General features: G+C 41.2%; 1 long non-coding RNA gene across 1 annotated transcript in view; it reads right to left on the minus strand.

Annotated features, from left to right (window-relative positions):
* Nucleotides 1-19,812, minus strand: part of LOC125083253 (uncharacterized) — a 138,495-nt gene extending 118,683 nt beyond the window's left edge. The window contains exons 1-2 of the long non-coding RNA XR_007122222.1: nt 19,698-19,812; nt 18,786-18,991 (exon numbers count right to left, since the gene is read on the minus strand). This is a non-coding gene — a long non-coding RNA (uncharacterized LOC125083253). The remainder of the gene's footprint in view (nt 1-18,785; nt 18,992-19,697) is intronic.
* Between the last annotated feature and the right edge of the window lie 2,555 nt (nt 19,813-22,367).

Consider the following 22,367-nt stretch of genomic DNA (forward strand, 5'->3'; position numbering starts at 1 on the left):
TCTGTTTATATAACACTTTTCATTCCAGGAGCCCTAAACCCTTGTGAATATTATCCCAAGAAATATCACTTGAAATAAGATGCGCATAAACAGAGTCTAGCAAATGAAGGCATCAACAATGATGACGATGATGAAGGTCTTCAATGAGAACATCAACATTTTGACATGCCAACTCTCGAGGATGTCGCCACTGTAGTCACAACACCTTCTGAGGGGAAAATCAATTCTCAACATGAATGTTTCCCATCAGGGCTGTTTGCCGTTGCGGGGGTGAGTGGAGGAAAGTGGGGGAACAGAAGTGGAAAAAAACATTTCAGAATATGAATTTTATTTCCCATAGCAGTATATCAGAAAATTCAACTATAATTCCACAACTCTTTCAAGAGTTTCCTTTTTGTTTTCCGACGGTAAACGGAGAGAGAAAATAAGCTGTCATTATGAGAATGATCAAACGTGGAGAGAAAAGAGGCAGAGGTAAGTAAAACACCAATTACAGTGCTGTCAATCTGTGTGAGTTGGGCCCCTTCCAAACAACAGTGCAAATGGATCTGAGGACACGGGGAAGGGGACTGTGGGGGTAGGGAAGAGAGAGCTGCCAAAACCCAAACCCTAGCGAGCCAGGGAGGTGGAGAGAAATCGCCCCCTGGCGCTCTGGCTGCAGTTTCATCAGGCAGAACCCCTTGCATTCCCATGCACCAATTCCATTCTGTGTGTTCACTTGCAAATTTGGCTTCTGGCTCACTCTCTTTGTTTGGGTAGCTAGGCATGAAAAAGAATCATCCGCAACCAGAGCTCAACTTAATTCCCAATTCCTCTCTGGAAACTATCTGTTGGCAACGCAGAGTGTTCTGTGTAAAAGGCCATGCTTTGGCTGGTCCAAAGAGGAATTTCAGGCCCTTCATCAGGGTCTTTCTGGATAAAGCGAAGTCTTGGAAATTGACAGAGGAGTCTGTACCTCTGGAATAATTTGTGTTGCCCCAGCATCTCGCTGTTCTGGCCAATGACACACAGGAACCCGTGACAATTTTTCCTCTTTCCTGGCAAATGGGATGATGGCAGCTGTTTTCTCTCTATAAAAAGACAGTCGCTCCTCTCTGAACCTCCAGCCTCTAACAAAAGTCAACGTATGTTAGTGACTGAACTACCACACAGCATATGAAGAAACACAAAAGAAATTCACCAGGAGGGACTCTAAGATTTTTAATCATTTTATCCATGTCCCAGCACCTAAATCTGAGTGTGGTGCTCACCAAGTTTTGAATGAATGCAGGAAAAAAAAAACTGGGCTAAGTATTGCATTGTCTGCTGTTTTCAGAAATTTTCATGCAGGGTAATTTTAATCTCTGCCCTTTTTTCCCTTTGGGTCAGGGAAGCCACCCTTACCGTGTTATGACTACTTTGACGTGTTTCAAGTCCCTGTGGGGTTCAAGACACATTTAGGAGTGCTGAGAGGTAATAAAAATTGGAAAAAAGAGTAAGTGAACGGATTTCTAGTAAACATGAAAGACTATACATACAAATTTGCCCTTCCCTTCCCAAACTCCTCTAAAATGACAATAACACTTAAAAGAAAAAAATAGAACAGGAACCCACAAGAAAAGAAAAAAGGAGATGGCAGCAGATTAAACAGTCACAGTACTTTGGGAATGGAAATCCAAGGAGGGGAAAGAAAGGGGGTACAGGAGGAGGAGTCAACGAGAAGCAAACCAATTCATGTCTCAGAATCCCCAGAGCCCCGGGAATTGAGGATGCCAGGTGCGTCCAAGGGCGGAAATGCTGAGTGGGTTTGAAAATGAACAACCGATTCCAAGGTAACTAGGAAACTGGGATCTGAGCTCAGATGATCAATTAACTTTAGTTTGGTAGATTTGGAATTCACTTAATTAGAGGATAAAGTTAAAGTCATAATTAAATGCTCTGGCCCAGAAGTGACAGATATTGCTCCTGCTCATAATTCAACAGCCAGAACTCATCACATGGTTCCACCCAACAACAAGGAAGGCAGGATGTGTCATCCAACTGTGTGTCTGGAAACAGCTGAGTGTTAAATTAATACTCCTAAGCCACGTGAATGACTCTCCGAAGGCCCAGGACAGAATCTGTATACGTTTCTGTATACGAATCTGTATACGGTGCTCCAGAGATTTAAGAACTAAGTCAGCATGGAAAGAAGACAGAGAAGAAACAATCAGATACAGAAGGAGGACCAAGAAAGCAGGAGTCAAGGATGACCAGGAGGAAGGAGAGAGAGAAGAAGGAAGAAAGTGATCAGGGCAGAAGTTTCTGATAGTGCATGGGGAGGCAGAGCGCTTTAATACAAGGGGCACTTCAAGAAAGCACTCATTCCCTTGATGAATTTCTCCGTCACAATTTCTGTCCCTCATCCTAACCCTAATCCCACATCTAGCCTTAATTATAATAATGCATACATAAGGCTCCCTTAGCCTGTAGCCACTGAACATTCTAAATGTCTAATCCCAAAACCCTTCCTCTGATTTCGTTCCTATTAAGCAAACTTCTTATGATTGGGCTTTGCTTGGAGGTCTTCCTTCAGTAAGGGAATGTGTTAGTCATATTAGAGCATTTCAGACCATATGTCAACTCCATTTCTTAATAGGTAAATTCAAAAACCAGTATTCTGGGGCACCTGGGTGGTTATCTGATTCTTTTTTTTTTTTTTTTTTTTAGATTTTATTCATTTATTTGACAGACAGAGATCACAAGCAGGCAGAGAGAGAGGGGGAAGCAGGCTCCCTGCTGAGCAGAGAGCCCGATGCAGGGCTGGATCCCAGGACCCTGGGATCATGACCTGAGCCGAAGGCAGAGGCTTTAAGCCATTGCGCTACCCAGGCGCCCCGGTATCTGACTCTTGATTTCAGCTCAGGTCATGATCTCGGGCTTGTGAGATCAAGGCTTGTGTCAGCCTCCATGCTGGGCGTGCAGCCTGCTTAAGACTCTCTTTCTCCTGCTCTCTCTGCTCCTCCCCGTTCATGCTCTCTCTCTCTCTAAAATAAATAAATAAACATTCTTTTAAAAAAAAAAAAAAGCATTCTGTTTTTATACATCAGTGGGATGCACCTGGTATATATGAATCTCTCACCAGACGGTTCCACCTTTGATATGCAGGTAAATATATACTTGCAAATGTAAAAATACAAACGTAAGGCCTACCAGCCTTATGTGCAATATCTAATTTTTTTCTACCTTGAACCTTTGGAAGGAAAAATCCAACAGAAATAAGGTCCATCTTAAAGAGAGACAGAGGAAGGAGTAAAAATAATTCAGTGGTTGGGGGGAAAGCTGGATAATAAGGTATTAGGAAGTAACAGAAAGGAGGAAAGAGATACCATGAAGAGAGGCCACAATTTCAGAAACCTAAAGATCTTGATGGCTTTCTTACTTTGGCTGAATTTAAAACAAGACTACGATTGTTTACTAGACTAGAAGTGTGCAATCTGGCAAAAATCTAAATTAAGCTTATTGATGGTGGAATGAAAATACCAAAACTGAATATATGCTAGAAGCCAAGGATGTACTAGATTTTTCTATTTCTAAAAATAAGTAGGGCACCTGGGTGGTTCAGTTGGTTGAGCAGCTGCCTTTGGCTCAGGTCATGATCCCAGAGTCCTGGAATTGAGTCCTGTATGGAGCTCCCTGTTCAGTGGGGAGTCTGCTTCTCTGCACCTCTCCTGGCTCATGCACTCTCTTTCTCACTCTCTCTCAAATAAATTAATAAAACCTTTAAAATAAATAAATTAAATAAATAAAAATAAGCATGTTGGGGATTGTTAAAGAAATAATAGGACCAGATTACATATTAGATGACAATAATTATAACATTATAATGTGATAGAATATGATTCAGTCACCCAAACCAGGTTGTTGGAGTACTCAAGAGCACAGAAAAAGGATGGCCTCAATATAATGTTCCAATGAAAAACAGTAGGGTTTTAAAATATGTTGGCATTCTCCTATGTTTATTGCAACATTGCTCACAATGGCCAAATTATGGAAGCAATATAAATGTCCATCAATAGATGAATGGATAAAGAAGATCTGGTTTACGTATACAATGGAATATTACTCAACCATCAAAAAGAATGCAATCTTGCCCTTTGCAACAGTATGGATGGATCTAGAGGGTACAATGCTAAGTGAAGTAAGTCAGTCAGAGAAAGACAAATACCATATGATTTCACGCATATGTAGAATTTAAAAAACAAAACAAAGTGTTAAAAAAAAAAAGGGAACAAACCAAAAAACAGACTAATTATAGAGAACAAACAGTTGGTTACCTGAGCAGAGATGGGTGGGGGGATGGGGGAAATAGGTGATGGAGATTAAGAGTACACTTATCATCATGAGCACTGAGTCATGTAGAGAACTGTTGAATCACTATATTGTACTCCTGAAACTAATACAACACTGTATGTTAACGATGCTATAATTAAAATAAAACAAAATAAATAACAAAATGTGTATGCATTATTATACCAACTTTAAAAACCAGAAAAGACTGGAAGATCTCAAAAATGAATGTGAGAGTGGTGGTGTTTTTGTGGCTGATTTTTATTTTCAAAAATTTCTGTAATGAACTTAGAATTCTTTTAGATAATGTAAATTACTTTTATAGAGAAACGTGCTTCCATTAGCAATTCTGTTTTTCAATTATTTTTGTTAGTTATATTGGAATTAAAAAGTCATTACATACATTAAACGTAACATTTTTAAATGCTCGGGGTATATGTGCTCCCAACTGCTTTTAAAATGAAATTGTAATTAGATGGAGTAAGAGAATTGAGACTGGAAAAGCTCTCTGAGGGTGATGGCAAAGGCATGAAATGCCCTATTTCAAATATTGCAAAATACTTACCATACAAATGGTAATCTTGTGGACATATTTTGCAGAATGCAATACAAATAAATTAAAACTTGACTTTAGATCTTCTCATGTATTTTAATATAAATGGAAAAAGTTTTCAAATTTCAAATTGAGCTAAAAGTTTATTTTTACATTATACGAAAATGAGAAGATAGGCAAGTTGATATTGAGAGTAAGATTATGGAGGAAATAGTCCACCTGCCTAAGAGAATACACTATTGTTAAATAGTGGAACCATCCTTTATATATTTACAATATATGTGTCAATTAACAATTAACACTCTAACGGTAGTTTAGCTCCATTTAGTGATGCAGAAGAAATGGAGAGAATTTCCTCCCACCTGACAGATTCTCTCTTCTCTGCAAAGAGTAAGGGAAGATCATCTGAGAATAAGGGGCAGGTATGAAGTTCAGGGATCATGGAAGACAGAGAAGCATAAGGTAACTTTGCAGAGAATAGGACAGTACGTCACCAGAAGTGTTATACTGCCATGGCCTCTGAGATTACTTCAGTGATACAAATTGAATGGTCTCACTGAGCAAGCTGGACTCACAGGCTGCAAAGAGAAACAATTTTATTCTTCACCCGCAACTGCCCATTTGAAGCCTCTCTTTTGCACCTACTCTTCTCCATCCTTCAGATGAAACATTAGGAAGGTCTTCTGACTGTGATCATCTCAGATAACAAAATGTCCTCTGGTCACTTCATCCCCAAAGAGCCTGCAGTGGGGAATGTGCTGTTCATCTCTATTTCCCTGTTAATGCTACTTCTCCCTGACCTCCTGTTCTGTTCCCCCACCACTTGACTTCTAAAGATTTTTTTTTTTTAATTTATTTGACAGACAGATCACGAGTAGGCAGAGAGGCAGGCAGAGAGAGAGAGGAGGAGGAGGCAGGCTCCCTGCTGAGCAGAGAGCCCGATGCGGGACTCAATCCCAGGACCCTGAGATCTTGACCTGAGCTGAAGGCAGAGGCTTTAACCACTGAGCCACCCAGGCGCCCCACCACTTGACTTCTAATGGACCCTCCAGGATGGGAGTAGAGGAACCGAATGGTAAGAAGAGGGAGGGCCTTATCTGACTGGCAGGTATAAGCTGGTGTAGTTTCCCTTGATGGATGTTTCTCTCATGGGAGCATCCACAGCCTCCTCAGATGCTCCCCTGCTGGGCCCTTCCATCTGGAACTCCTTTGTCTCAGGCGGTCCTCTCCTCAAATGAGCTATCTATGATTCCCTTCGGCCTCTCTACCCAGTGGAACCCCGGAACTCTTTTTGCCAAGGACACCTTATCAATTGCAGGAAGTCCTCTGGGTCAAGATTCCTTTCTAAACAAGGCAGACTCACATTCCCACTGTTGGTTTGACATTTGGTCCCTGGGGAAAAAAAAAAAAAGCAGCTTTGACCTGGCAGAGGCCAGAATGTAGTTATTTCCTAAATGCAGCCCTCTGCTATGCTGACACACAGTTCACTTCAGCCAACCTCTCACTAAAGACTTTTTTCCCTAGGCATGAGTCTAACGTCTGTCTGTATCCTCCAAGCTTCAAAAGCTACCTATCAAAGATGGCTAGGGGGGTAAGTAGGAGGGAGTACCAGATAGGAAAAATTCACAGCTCAAGGTAAGTGAAAGATAAAGATCATAAAGGCTGTTTCATCCACCTTCTTTAGGAGTCATGCATAGGGAGGGGCCAATAATTTGCTCTGGAATGTGAGAGTATTTGGCATCCCTAGTCTTGGGACCTCCGTGAAAACTGGAAGAGAGGGTTCTACTTTATCTTTCCCCTGTGCAATTTTTTTCAGTACCACTCAGCCTCCCAGGTGAAGGGCAAGAAGATGGTTGGCTTCAAGTCATGTCAAGGAGGAATGATGAAAACAGAGTGGCAAGGGGATTTGGGCCCTGGTGAGAGGGACGGAACTGATGCACCAGGGAACCAAAGCTGGGTAAGGAAGATAATAAAGAAGAGCAGTGGGCTAAAGGACTCAGGAGGTTGGGGACTGTAGAAGGAATCGTTGAGCAAACATTCTGAAAAGATACTGTTAGCAGCTGACTGGCTAAAGGGAATAGAGATGAGAAAGGGCTGAAGAGTCTTTGGGGTTTGCAGCCTGGCAGACTAGCTGCTGGTTACAGAATCTGCAGGTGCAGAGCATCACAGACGAGAGACAGAGCATCACCTTGACAGAGCTGAACTTGAGAGGACAGGGAGACATCCAACTGGAAATGGCCCTGGAGGGCTGGAACTCAGAACAATAGGGTTCAAGAGAGGCCTTTGAGAGCCCAGAACCAGAGGTATTATTGGCAGTGACAAGACTCATTGACTTCTCTAAAGGAGAAAGAGGCAGAATGCAGAGGCTGAGGACCACTTGGGAAATGCACTTTGTTAGAAAGAAGGGGTATAAAAAAGAACCTGTTAACAGAAAGGAAGCAGAGCTCTCTTCCAGCTAAGAGAAAGAGCTGCATTTGAGAGCCAAGCTAATCTGCTCTGAAGAGTACTTTATCCAAAAATACCTCTTCTTCCTCTTCCTTCCTAATTCCTAATTGCCTTTATTGCCTGGTTATGCAGCTAAATCTCCTCCTACCTCTTAAACTTGGTTTCCACATCCATAAAAGGAAGGTAATAATTTTATCTGCCTTTTAGGGCTATGGGTGACATGCCTGGCACAGAGTGACACCCAACAAGTGTGAGCTATCCTTGTTATTGTTGTTATTTTGTGTACTTGCCTTTAATCAAAGTCACTCCTTTACAAGGTAAGTACACCAAACTTATTTCCAGAGACTTTGTCTTTTGTTTGTTTTTTTGTCTCTCAGTTAGCTCTTCCCTCCAATGAGAACAGCACTGGGAAGAAGAGACTAACTCGGGGCACCTGGGCGGCTCAGTGGGTTAAAGCCTCTGCCTTCAGCTCAGGTCGTGATCCCAGGGTCCTGGGATCGAGCCCCGTATCGGGCTCTCTGCTCAGTGGGGAGCCTGCTTCCTCTTCTCTCTCTCTCTCTCTCTCTCTCTCTGCCTGCCTCTCCACCTACTTGTGATCTCTCTCTCTGTCAAATAAATAAAATCTTAAAAAAAAAAAAAGAGAGACTAACTCAAATGCACTGAGATTGCTAATAATCTGGCATGGTTAAATAAATATGTTGTCATCATGACACTGGTTTGATTTTTAAGCCTAAGGTTCAAAGGCTACTAATTCCTCTGACGGACTATGCCTACAGTAGAGAGACATTGCCACCAGTTGGACGATGTTGCTGAATTATGTCATTTATTTACTATATTAGTCTTCTACTGCTGTGTAACAAATTACAACAAATTTAGTGGTTTCAAACAATATGCCTGTATTAGCTCACAGTTCCATGGGTCTGAAATCTGGCCACAGAATGGTTAGATTCTGGGCTGGGTGGAGGCTCACAAGTCTGAAATCAAAGTGTCAGCTACAGTTCTCATCTGGGGTTCAGGGTTCCTAAAAGCTCACTAGTTGTTGGTAGAATTCAGTTCTTTGTGGTTTCAGGACTGAGGTCCCTGTTTTCTCTCTAGTTCGTTTGCTGGGGACCTGTCTCAGTTTCTAGAGGCTGCTCCTCTCCATTGGCAGTTCACTACACAGGTGTATGTATGCTTTCTTCTAGGCGGGCCGAAATGTTTCTCTTTTAAAAGATTCACCTGATTAGAGCAGGCCCACCAAAATAATCTCCCTTTTGTCATATAACATATCATAATCAATTGACTGATATCTCATCACGGTTATATGTTCCACCCACACTCAAAGAGGAAAAGATTATACAAAGGCAAGGATTGCTGGACATGATCTTAGAATTCTACATGCCACATTTACCTATGGAACAACACTGGTTTCAGGCATTGAACAAAGCACTGTGTCCCACACAGGAGCCCTCAGCCACATGTGTCTATTGAGCACTCAAAATAGGGCTAAGCCAAATTGTGATGTGCATACTGGATTTCAAAGAATGGGTACCCTCCCCAAACCGTAAAATATCTCCTTAATACTTATACTTTAGTTACCTATCAAAGTCATAATATTCAGGATATTGTGGTGTCAATAAACTACATTGTTAAAATTAATTTCACCTGTTCCCTTTTCACTTTTTTAAGTGTCTACTTTAAAAAATTTTTTTTAAAGTAACAAATGTAACTTGCACGATTGGGCAGTTCTGGTCTAAACCAAGAAAAAGCCAAGCGCTTCCATTCGTACTGGATGTCATGAGAGGAGAAGCCAGTGGGGTTGGGGCACAAAGAGGGAGAGGTCTGCTTTGCTGGGAAAGAGAGTGTGGACAGGAAAGGCTTCCCATTCACAGCAGACAGAAGGAGAGCATGCTTTTCCAGCAGTCCTTTTCCAATATTCAGGAATTCTCTATATAAAGCTGCAAAGCAATAGCTAGTGACTTTTTCATTTCATTTGCGTTTTTTGACTTCTTTATTTTAGAAGACACAATTCAGAGTTAGATTCTGAAACAAATACACATGTCCAAATACAAATGAACTCTTGCCTAACTAAACCGTTAACTGTTCTCCATCCACCTGGACCTTCTCCCTCTTTCTCTTGGACCCCCACAGACAGAGCAACACCGTCTGAACTACTTCGGAGGGTCCGAAACTTCAAGGCTGTCATAAAGAGAAGCCTGTCTTCAAAAGTCCTCCTAGGCAGTGTTTCTCTGGCCTTTGATCTCACCAATAGAGGGCAGCTATTACCAGCTTAATTAGAGAGTAGTTAATACCTTCTTGGCCCTCCCAATTAGTTCAAAGAACTCTCTTTGGCTTCCTTGACTTTTGACAAATCACAAAAAGAAAGGTTGAAATGTGATCTATAAAATCTTTTCTGTAATGGCCTTTTTTTCCAGTGGGAGATTCCCTGTCAGTTAGTCTAGTCTAGTCTAAAATGTTAGACTCGATCCCACTTCCCATAAAGACCCATGTGAATAATGTTTATTCTTCAGACAAATACCTTTATATGCAAACAATTAATACCTGTTTCACACATGCCACATATTAGATGCTGTGCTCAGTATTTATATCATCTCATTTTATCTTTACAGCTCTAAAATGTAGTAATATAATTATAACAATTATTGAGTGCTCCCTATGTGCTAGGTACTTTTTTTTTTAAGATTTTATTTATTTATTTGACAGAGAGATAGCACAAGTAGGCAGAGCAGCAAGCAGAGGGAGAGGGAGATGCAGGCTTCCCACTGAGCAGGGAACCCAAAGCAGGGCTCCATCCCAGGACCCTGGGATCATGACCTGAGCCAAAAGCAGCCGCTTAACCAACTGAGCCACCCAAGAGCCCCAACTTTCCTAATCTTTATTTGTGAGGAAGTTAATTTCAGGATTACATGAGATAAAATGTTGTAAGTGCCAAGAACAGTGCCTGGCACTGGGAGATGTGTTCCATAAATGTTAACTAATATTTCATCCTCACAAAGATTCTGTGTCTTGATGATTATCTGTTTTACAGATAAATAAACTGAAGCTTGGAGGGCTCAAATTTCTTGCTTTAGATCGATTGTTCTCAAATGGTAGCGGCACCAGAGTTAGCCACAGGACTGACTGAAACGGATTGCTGGGTACCACCACTAAGCTTCAGCTTTAGGGGTTCTGGGGTGGGAGCCAGGAATGTGCGTTTCTAACAAGCTCCCCAGTGATCCCCATGATGCTGCTCAGGGATCGCCCTGCTAGAGATCATACAATTAATAAAGACTTCACCCCAGTGGTTCATGCTCTTTACCACAACTCAACACTCCCTCTTTGTCATCTTATGTTAATGGAGCTTAAAGTGTCTACAAATCAAGCTACTGTCAGAACTTAGTCAACTTCAAACAAATTATAAAAGAGTTTTAAAAAACAGTATAACACGGTTGGTTCACACTACATATTGGGAAATCCAGACCCAAGCAGCGCATCAATTCCGTTTCTAAGAAGCAGGCCATTCATAAATCCTCATTAGTGAGGGTCTTTTGCTCACTTCCAGCCACCACATATGCTGGCAAAGATGAGTAATATCTCTTCTAAATACACACATAGATGGACCTTCCCAGGCAAATTACGGCTTCTTACATGGAGGAATACACACCACCTTTGTGTTAAGGGTTTTCTCCAGGGAGGAGAAGATGGCTATGGGATTGAGAAGAATTCACCAGGGGGTTACTTAGAATACCACTGTTTTTCTTCTTTAAAAATGTGAAACAATTCTGGCGATCTGTTGAGGTTAAAGCTGGTTGATAAAGTATACAGATGCTTATTACCTTATTCTCCGCATTTTCCTGAATCTTTGGACTATTCTCTAAATATATAATTTAAAAGGCCCTATGTTTTCTAGTTAGGAAAGCACATGGAGGAAAACCAGACAGAGCTCCACCTCCCATGGGAGTCACTTTCCTGGGATAAGGACGTGACCCTGAGTCAAACAATCATAATCGGCACAGACTTACAGACTATGATCTCCCTTACAAGGCCAAGGGTGAGCGTGTGAGGAAGGCTTTTAACTTTCGTATGTGACCTAGTCTTGGAGTCTAGGAATGTTACCCTGACGAAGTTGAAATTTAGCTACAAACTGAAAGACGTGCACGTGAGGAGCAGGTGGGTTGCAACCTACAGAAAACTGTAAAAAGTCCAAGTGTGGGGAAGGAGCAAGAAGTTTTCAAAGGAATGAAGGCATGCCTGTGGGTCTGAAGAACAGTGAGCAGGGAAAAGGATGACCTAAGTTGGAGATCTAGAGTTTCTAACCAATATGAATTCTCAAATTGGCGCTTTAAATGATCTCTCTTTCCTTTAGTGATTGCTTTAAACTCTTGGACTGGAGGAAAATTATCAAAGGTCAACTATCAAAGGTCTTTTACTCAGACTTCTCTTTCTCATTGCACTATTAACCTTATCTTGTTGTCATTTCCGGTGTCTCCCTGCCTAGTGCCAAGATTCCTTCACTGCCATAACTTCCAGCTGACAGACGATCCCTTCTACTAAAGGAGGTTCATCTTTGTTGACTGTGTTGGATTCAGCTGCCTCCCCATTTTGTAACTTCTCCGTATGTTCCCCAACTGACCAAAGGTGACCCAGAGGTAGTGATATCTCTACTCCCCTATTCAGCAGTAAGACTTTACAGAAGACGAGACCTTCCACTTTCAACAACCTTAAAGATTTAAGGGTCAAAATTATTCAGGTGGGAAATGAGGGAGCAGAAGGCTAGCTGAAAACAAAGCATCAGGTGACGCTGCTGGGTGGGACAAGTATGACATTCTTCTAGGAATCTCCCAACTATCTTTTTTTTTTTTAAGACTTTATTTATTTATTTGACAGACAGAGATCACAAGTAGGCAGAGAGGCAGGCAGAGAGAGAATGGAGGAAGCAGGCTCCCCATGGAGCAGAGAGCCAGATACGGGGCTTGATCCCAGGACCCCAGGATCATGACCGGAGCCAAAGGCAGAGGTTTTAACCCACTGAGCCACCCAGGTGCCCTTCTCCCAACTATCTTAACGTTAATACCTTGCTAGAGGGGGAAACAATGTTGACCATGGCAAGGCCTCATGGTATCTTGTAGTTCCTCTCTAGCATTATCTTGTAGGTCCTCTTTAGCATATAAAAACTCTTTGAAACCTCCCTTTTCCTTACTTCCCCCCAACTCCAGAGTATATCACCAGCCACTCCTCCAGGCCTCCATGCAGCAGCTCTCTCTGCCCACAGGTCCTGACCCAGCGTTTTAATAAAACCACCATTTTGCACCAAAAAAAAAAAAAAAAAAAAAAGAAAGAAAAAAAAAGAAAAGAAAAAAAGATGAAGTTCCAGACGTGGACAAGGGTCAGATCAGACTGAGGATTCTGGGCTTGATCAGTACCTTAGCGGAATGTAATGCATCTTCATGGTCATTTGTAAATTGGCTGAAACTACAAATATTAAAGCCTCAGCTATTAAGCATCTATTGTATATCAAGTGGTGTACAGGCAAACGGTTCTCCCAATTAAAAGAAAAAAAAAAAAAAGTCCTGGTTGAGTGTGTGCCAATTTCTGCAGTGTAAATACTCCCACCATGCCTGATTTCAAGCCATCCACATGATGTTACAGAACACGGAGTTGGGAAGAGATGTGTAGACAGGCTATCAGGAGTTGACAGAGGCGCTACCTTCTGTTCACCATTGTATTACATCTCAATCCTAGACAAACTAGAAGCAGCAATGATATTGTGTGCATTGGTATTAGTGAGAAACAAGCTGTTGGTGGCGGCAGACAGAACACAATCCATTTTTTCACAAAGAATATAAAATGTGGGGGCGCCTGGGTGGCTCAGTGGGTTAAGCCGCTGCCTTCGGCTCAGGTCATGATCTCAGGGTCCTGGGATCGAGCCCCGCATCGGGCTCTCTGCTCAGCGGGAAGCCTGCTTCCCTTCCTCTCTCTCTGCCTGCCTCTCTGCCTGCTTGTGATCTCTCTCTGTCAAATAAATAAATAAAATCTTTAAAAAAAAAAGAATATAAAATGTGCTCTTATTTTATGAAGGAAGTGGCCAGACGAATTTTAGATTTTGCCACTTGATGTCATTAAATCAGAACAAACTATGATTTCAATCTAACCTTGAGTTTATAAGCCTCATTCACCCTTTGTTTCCTTGTGCATAAAATGAAGAATCCCTTGAAGCAATGGAATCTTTACTATTTTATGAAATGAGGTCTTTTACAATCGAGATCTAATTTATGTTCATTAAGTGTTACAGCTTTCTAGTTTCATTGTCAGGGTGTGGGAGAAGAAAAAGAAAATCAGCCATCTGCTTGCTGGACTCAAACTGAAATATCCCCTCTTCTTCGTATGTCAGAGAGTCACCCCTGAGGCTGGTTAAGTGATTTAACAAGAGTCGAGTGATTGACTCTGCATTTTCAACACCTAGTTCTTAGCCAACTAAGAGGAGGCATCTAATAGGTCAAATATCTGTATAAATAATATAATTGTCCTTTATATCTACAATATATTCCATGAACATCCCAGGACATGGGATTAATCTACAATTAAAATTTTAGACACTGGGGCGCCTGGGTGGCTCAGCGGGTTAAGCCGCTGCCTTCGGCTCAGGTCATGATCTCAGGGTCCTGGGATCGAGCCCCGCATCGGGCTCTCTGCTCAGAAGCCTGCTTCTTCCTCTCTCTCTGCCTGCCTCTCTGCCTACTTGTGATCTCTCTCTGTCAAATGAATAAATAAAATCTTTAAAAAAAAAAAAAATTTTAGACACCAACTTTTTGAACCACTCTAGGTGACAGCCTACAATGTATGAGGTCCTTGGGCATCCCTGACTTTCAAAATAAGTTTAAAAGAAAAAAATTCAGTATTAACTCATGAATCCCAGTTTGGTATACCATAGGTGTTTTCAGTACCTTTTATAAACCAGATTACACAGAAAGTAAAATTTCCTGATTGTGAAGGTTTTTTTCTTAAAGACTACACGGTAAGAGTGCTCTCCTTGACAGAGGATGTAAGGCAGAATCCTCTGGTGTCACTGACAAGGGGCTACAATAATTTCCCTTGTAAAATATTCCTGTATGATTCATTTATTGCATGAAATAAAAGTGAATGGTAGCACAAGCTTGTGTGGAATATCATTTGAAATCTCTCCAAGGACTTGTTATTACTTTAAAAAACCCCATTACAGTAATATATTGTGAAACCTTATTCATGTTTGCCTCAAGGGCTGTACTTGGGAACCCCAAAGAGCCACCCAGGGGCACAGGCCATGGACTGGCCATATTGCTCTGGGAGATCTTCTAAATTTTTATTGTGGACATGAATTTTCACACATTCTCCAAATCAGGGAAAATAGCAAGATGAATTACTGTGTACTAGCTTCAATTATTACCAATTCATGGCTGATCTTATTTTATCATTACCCTTACCTCCTTCCCTTTCATCCAACCCCACAATGAATTCCTGAGAGCTTTCAAAGGAAGTTATGGAATTTTACCCTGTGGCAATAACAACTACTCACCTTCCCTCCAGGAGACTAGACTTTCTTGTAACCTCACAGCATGAGCATAGCCAATGAAAGAAAGAGTGAACATATTTTCCAAGGCATTCCATATACATGTTCAGGGTTTTTCATCAATCATATGAAAGAGAGTGACATTTTCAGTTCAAACTAAAGTGACTCATCAAGCCAAAGGGGTGGGTCATTGAGGATACATGACACCTTCCAGTGTAACCTGCTCTTTGACTGTCACCCCTGTAGAGTTACCTTGCCATAAATCTCTCCCTGACCCTTCCATATTGAAAGATTGTTTACCAAATCCCGAACCTTAGCAGTATAGAAAGAAATGGTTTCGATATTTACTGCAGGAATCCTCAATTTTTGGAGAGTTTGAATTTAAATCAAATTCAAAAGCAAGTCCATACGTTATGTGAGAAGTAAAGCAAACCATTGGAAAAAGCACTGGGGGAGGGAGAGACACACACACTGATTCTTTGAACCAGGAATTCTGCATCTATCAATCTTTCTTAAACAATTAAGCAAATCCCCATAGATGTATGTGTTAGGGTATTGTTCACAATAAATTGAATGATACTGGTGACAGTTACTGAATAACTATTGGTGTCCAAATATTGGACACAATTAATTATCCAACAATAGAAGGTTGTGAAAATAAATCATGGAATGCCCACATGACAGAATATTACGAAGCCTTAAAGAATGATGGGGAAATACTTGTGATTTAGTAAGTAACCCAAAAAAAGTTATCTTTTTTTTTTAAAGATTTTATTTATTTATTTGACAGAGAGAGATCACAAGTAGACGGAGAGGCAGGCAGAGAGAGAGAGAGAGGGAAGCAGGCTCCCTGCTGAGCAGAGAGCCCGATGCGGGACTCGATCCCAGGACCCCGAGATCATGACCTGAGCGGAAGGCAGTGGCTTAACCCACTGAGCCACCCAGGCACCCCAAAAAAAGTTATCTTTAATAAATAAATTATAAAAACAAAAATAATGGGGCGCCTGGGTGGCTCAGAGGGTTAAAGCCTCTGCCTTGGGCTCAGGTCATGATCCCAGGGTCCTGGGATCGAGCCCCGTATCGGGCTCTCTGGTCAGCAGAGAGCCTATTTCCTCCTCTCTCTCTGCCTGCCTCTCTGCCTACTTGTGATCTCTTTCTGTCCAATAAATAAATAAAATCTTTAAAAAAGAAAAGAAAAGTGTTGGCGCTCCAGGATCTTGTTCCCTCACCCATTAAGGTGGCCCTACTAGATGTGCTCTTAAAAAAAAAAAAAAAAAAAGTAATGACAGGAGAACCTACAGATTAAGACACTTAATTGACATATTAACCAACTGCAATACATTGTATCACCTTTATAAGTCCAAGTGTGCAACATGTGGGTGCACACACACATGAAAGTTGAGAACATTTGAACGATGACCGTATATTGAATGATACTATGGCATTTTTATAATGATTTTTTAAATGTGATCATGGTGTATTATTATTTATTAAGTTCTATATTTAGAAATGAAATGTCATATTGACGGTGTTATAAAGCGAGGGATGAAACAAGATTCACAGAGTCTGAGGGTTCATTATACTCTATTCTCTACATGTTTAAAATTGTGTACTGTAAAAAATATTTTTGAGTTATAAAACAGTAGGTATACTGTGATCCTATTCATTAATTTAGTTTAGATATCTTTTCTCTTATTCTTCCCTATAAAAGATGACTTAGTTTTTTAACATAGACATAATATACTGTTTGTAAAAAATAAATTATTTAGGAACTTGAACTAATTTATGTTAGACATTAATCACCCACAATTTGCTGTTTTCCCATTATTTCTAATATATCACTGAACTTAACAGTTCATAAACTGTTAAAAATAACAAGGTAAGGGCGCCTGGCTGGCTCAGTTGGTTAAGTGACTGACTGCCTTCGGCTCAGGTGATGATTCTGGAGTCCCGGGATCAAGGCCCGCATTGTGGAGTCTGCTTCTCCCTCTGAACTTCTCCTCCTCTCTCATGCTCTCTCTCACTGTCTCTCTCTCAAATAAATAAAATTTTTAAAAAATAATAACAAGGTAAGATGTATTATCTCAAACTAAAATTGCTGATCTTCTGTTAACCTAAGGCCCACACATCAATATGAACTGACTTTTCTTCCATGGCCTAGGAACAATTCATGCCTGAAGCAAGTGAAGAGATAAACACAACTCTTTTGAAATCCTGGGCTTTCAGGTTTTAGGACAAAGCTAGACCTTCATAAACAAAACAAGGAAATTATCTAACAGGTGAATGTAGAGAAAAAACAAAAACTTTTTATAAATGATTTGTACAGTTTATAAAATTCTAAAGACCATTTTGCCTAAATTAGCAAGAAAATGTGATTTTTCCAGGTACTAGTTTTGCTTTTGCTCTGTTCAGTTGGCTAGATTTATTTTGGAGAGGGAAAAAGTAAGTCACCAAGAAACTACATTTTCAAACTCCTAAAAGAGGCATTTGAGCCTTAAGTGGGCTTGTAGAAAATGACTGTAAGCATATGAAATGGAATAAAGATGGATTAAATATCCGGTATTTTATCATATCATAGTATCTGCTGATAGATGTGTTTTGCTACAGAACTTGCTCCTGCTTAAAAACTCAGCCACAGCTCCTATATGCAGGAAAGAATGCAGTCTGGAAATGGATTTCTGTGATTCTGCTTGTGTCCCTCATGGCTCCAAATGTTTTAGCAGACTAGAAAATCCTGCTTGACTTCTAGTGTTGGTCTCCCCTCCCTGGTCTTCTCAACCACAGGCCCCAAACTCCATTTCATTTAATTAAGTTCTGTCTCACTCAAGCTCCTGAGCCCCAAGTACATCTTCTGTCCAGAGTGAGTCTTCACCTCACTGCAATCGGCCCTCGTCCTGTCCTGTCCTGAAGCAAGATGGGTGCTGGGAGCAGGAGGATTCTCCCCTGATCCCTTCTCCAATAGCAGCTCAGGTCATGTGTTTTGGTTTCCAGATTGCTCCCCTGGTCAGCACCAAGAGAGAAGCCCCAAGTCCCTCCAGTGGTGGTGCTTGTCGTTATTCAACCAGTAACCGCAGGCTGAGGTCTGGCTCCCTATATAAGGGACCACCTGGACCCACACTGCCCCCTGGTGGATGCTGTTCTTCCTGCCTGGCAATCCCTACAGCCCGCCTGCCCCTTGCTCCACCTGTGGCACCCCAGTATCTCCTAAGGTGGGGGCTGAACACAATTCGGACTGTGGGAGACTCCTCGGTGATGTGCTGACTGATAAATTTTGGGGATTTTTATAAGTTGGACTGTTAAACACAGCTATTAGGAAAATGTACATTATACAAACATACAATTAATTTACACTAAATACAAAGGTCACAAATATGCAAACTCATCACTTCTAAATAATCTCACTACATTTTGCTATTGTCTATGCCTGTACGTTATTCACATCTATTGTTATCTGGATGGTGGAAATGGCTCCACTTATCAAATCATGATTGAACTGCATCCACAGGTGGGCTATAGATAAAAGATTAGAGCAAAAACCAGTGAAAACATTCAGTGAGAATCAACTGGCTACATGGAATTTAGAAGAGAATAGTGTGTGTTTTATTATCATTTATAAATTGTGTGCTACACACCCTTTATACCAGTAAAATTTATAAATGGGTATCTTTATTTTTAACCCTAGAGAGCTCATTGTTAACCAGTTTGAAGCACACTGTAATATCCCTTCCTCCCACTTAGGGCCAGTTCTATAGACTGGTGAAATTCTCTGAGTTCTGTCACCTTGCATGACTACCTACGAGCCAGTTAGAGGCTGAGACTCTCACAACCAACCGCCTCTCGTTTTATCTTGTCCAGGTCAAAGGACATCCACTGGCAGAACACACCTGGCCTCTTCTGTTCCCTTACACATTCCTCCACCCCACCACCCCCTCCCTGGGAAGTGAACTGATTTACCTGGTTGGTGAGTTTAGGAGAAAGAAGTCATGCACAGCCTACTCTTGCTTCCTTTCCTTTTCTTTGGGAATACCCACAGAAAGGCATCTTTCTGCATGTGGGGGAGGTTGCCGTGTTCTAATGTTGCCTGAGGTTGATGAGTAAGTTGGTCAAATGCCCGAGTTTGATGCTGAGAACTCCACTTGCTCAAAGATAGCAGTCAAGTTCTGTAACGTAGCATTGATTAGTAATGAGGGCCATATATTGGCCTCCACTGATGACTCCTTTGTCTTAGATCTCAAATGGTTCAAATATTGAATGGGAAACAGGAGGGCTACTTTTTGGGTCCCTTAGAAACTCCAGACACGTACCCCTCTGCCATCAGCAGAGTGCCCGAATGCCCTTGTGGCTCTGCCCATATCTATTGGTATGCATAAGCCTTTTCTAAGATTAGAAAACTTGGATGGCAAACTTATTTGATTCTAATTCCTTTTATTACCAATATGTATATGTGATGATAATAACAATACTGACACAACAGGGCACCTTGCGTATGCCAGATATTGTACATATAAAGATAGACACTGTCGAACAAGTCTTTTAATGACCTAGAGTGTTTAAATAACTTTCCCAAGGTCACAAAGTGACCAGACTAGTCTGATTGCAAGGCCCTTGCTCCTTCCTTTACACTTTCTCTTCCTTTTCTTTCTTCCTCCCATCCCCATCCCTCTCTAGTCTTCTGGCCTCTCCTCTCTCTCTCCTCTTTCCCCTATCCTTCCATGATATTCCCTCATTTCCATATTTTCTAGCCCCCTGACACAGAAAACTAAGACAGCATTTGAAACCTCAGGTTGCAGTATGTGTGTGCTTTTATTTTATATATACATATATAGATAGATTTCATATACATATATGAAATCCTACAAATCTTACCCCAACAGCTGAGCCCTCAAGAAACTTGGCAGCAAGCAGAAGGAAAATTGTGGCTGTCTTTTCAGTGTCCTCCTCAGGTTTCTGATGAGGAATGTTCAGCAGCCTTTCAAGGTCCTGGGGGAGGAAGTCACAAAGAAAACAGTATGTGAGAAAGACTACAAGACTTCATCAAGCTGGGGTCTGTCCAGGCTTGACCTGAGGGTTGGGCTCTATGGAGAAAAAGCAGCCTTTCCTTAAATGGAGTGTTCTGAATTAAGGTTTCTTTCCCCGGGGTCAACAGTTGTGTAGTAGGTTCAGGAATTGACACAGTTTGCAGATTGCTTGGGGAATGACTGAGGGAAGGGGAGGAATACACACACACACACATTCTCAGTGGGGGTAATATCACCCTCAGGGGGGTGAAAATTGGTTCTTGGGGGAGGAGGTGAAAAGATCTCACTCTCTTCCCATATAAATCACACAAATTACCTACATATATACAGTACCTAAACAAGCACACAGTGTTATCTGTGGAATTAAAATGTCATAGAAGGGTTATTAAGAAAAACATGTCTAAGAATGGGGAGCAATTCTTAGGAGAGCAGTAATTTTTAATGGTTGAAAAGTACTAATGTATAGAAAGAGCCTAACAAAGTATGGACACATGGCAGGGATCCAATGCATGTGAATTTAGTTGGTACTCTCAGAGTTGGTTGCTATTATGTTGGTCTTACAAACTCGCTAGAGAACCATGCCATCCTGTCATGGTTAGGGTGGAGAAGGGGGTACTGTGGCATATTCCCAGATGAAGTTAGCTAAGTTGGATCCAGCACAAGCCAGAGGTCCAGGGTTCTAGAAAAGGAGCAGATTCCTGCATACCACTGGGCTGACCTCCAGGTGCCCAGAAGCACTTGTTGAAGTGTTAAAACCCAAAGAACAAAGAACATGGCACAGATAACTGTAGGAAGCATACAGGCCAGCACAATGCCCACTTGAATCTTCTGGGGAAAGGAAACCTTCCCGAATTCAGTTTCTTCCTGGCCAAGTATTCCACCACCAAGTTTTGTGCACATGCCTTGTTTCTCCTTACAGAGGACCTAGCTTCCAGGAGGCACTCAATAAATGAGTTAATATGGGATTGGAGCCAATGTTGAGAGACTTCTCAGGCATGCTTCATGTGCTCTGCAGAGTGGAGGAATACTAAATAATCCAATGATTACTCTTAAAACCTATGTTTGTGCTACTTCTGGTCTATAAAGTGGTTTCATTTGTAGTATTTTATTAAATAATATATTAATAAAATATTAATTTTAATAATTAAAAATAATTAATTAATAATTTTATTAACTAAAAATACTTTTTAAAAGTGGGGGATAAAGAATCTGAGTCTTGTAGAATTCACTTATTTGTCCTCCTTAGCTACCAAGTAACAAGTAGCTTGGAACAAAAGGAACAAAATTCCTTTCTACTGTACTATACCACTTGTAATAATGCTCTCTTACAGAGGAAGAAGACACATGAAATGATAAAGTTATGGAGGAAAAGCCAAGCACTGGGACTTGGGGACCCCCTTGTGAGGGATATGGTAATGTCTGTGAATTGACATAATCAAGTCATGCAAGAACGGGTGTTATCTTCATGAGTATAAATCTAGCACATGTCAGAGCCTGCTGAGGTTGGTCAAAGGTATCACTTGCCAAGTTCAGGGAAATGAAAGCCCATCAAAATAGACTATGAAAACATCTCAAGATGATGTGAAATTTGGGACATAAAAGACTTAAAGGCAAATGTTTAGAATAAAAATATGATATGAAAAGTGAACCACTAGGTACACACTTGGTACAAATTTTTATTTCAGGGCCATAGCTTCAAATGTAGGAATGATGGATATTTGACCAGGAATGAAGAGAATTTTTCAAAGACTGAAAAGAATGTATTTAGTCAGATACCAACTCATCTGGCCAAAGGGGCTGTAAATGGAAAACAGATGGGAAGGGAGAAAAAAACACCTAGATTAAACTGAAATGGGTTTCCATGAATGACATTAAGGAGGGGCTGGGAAGAATTTCAACAGTAAGGGAGGTGCTGAGTGATTCAATAAGAAAACAATCGGGAAGGACATCAGAAAGAAAACGTAGGCAGCAGATGTCCAGATATCATGCACAGAACATAAGCAACACAGCAACTTTGATATTTAGCATAGGGTGACAAACAAGACCTCACAGATATCACTGAGAGCTGGTGAAATGGAAGAGATCCATGGGAACACAGTAATAGAAGGGTGTGTGTGCACAAAGACCTGTTGGAAGGAGATGGAGCAGCACTGTAGGCTGTGATAACAATAGATTCAGAGGACACTCTGAACGCTTGGATGAAGATGAAAGAGGAGAAGAACAGAAGCAATGTTTTCATGGAAGCAGAGCTGAGCCACATGGAGGCAAGCCACAAAATTGGCAGAGCATACACAATGCAGATAACATTTGGATACTTCATTCAGATAAAAGCAGAGTTTTTCATTTGTTTTCCTAACAATTCCAAGTCCTAGAGGGTAAAGGAAGTAATAGAAATAATTGTGCTCTGCTTCCAACCAAAGGGAAGAAGCCATTCTTCAGAGTGGAAGGGATGGGAACCTGGAAGAACATGGCCACATCATCTTCAAAGTAGGGCAAGCTTATGTACAGAAGACTTTAG

The sequence above is a fragment of the Lutra lutra genome, chromosome 13 (assembly GCF_902655055.1).
Source record: "Lutra lutra chromosome 13, mLutLut1.2, whole genome shotgun sequence".
Lineage (NCBI taxonomy): Eukaryota > Metazoa > Chordata > Mammalia > Carnivora > Mustelidae > Lutra > Lutra lutra.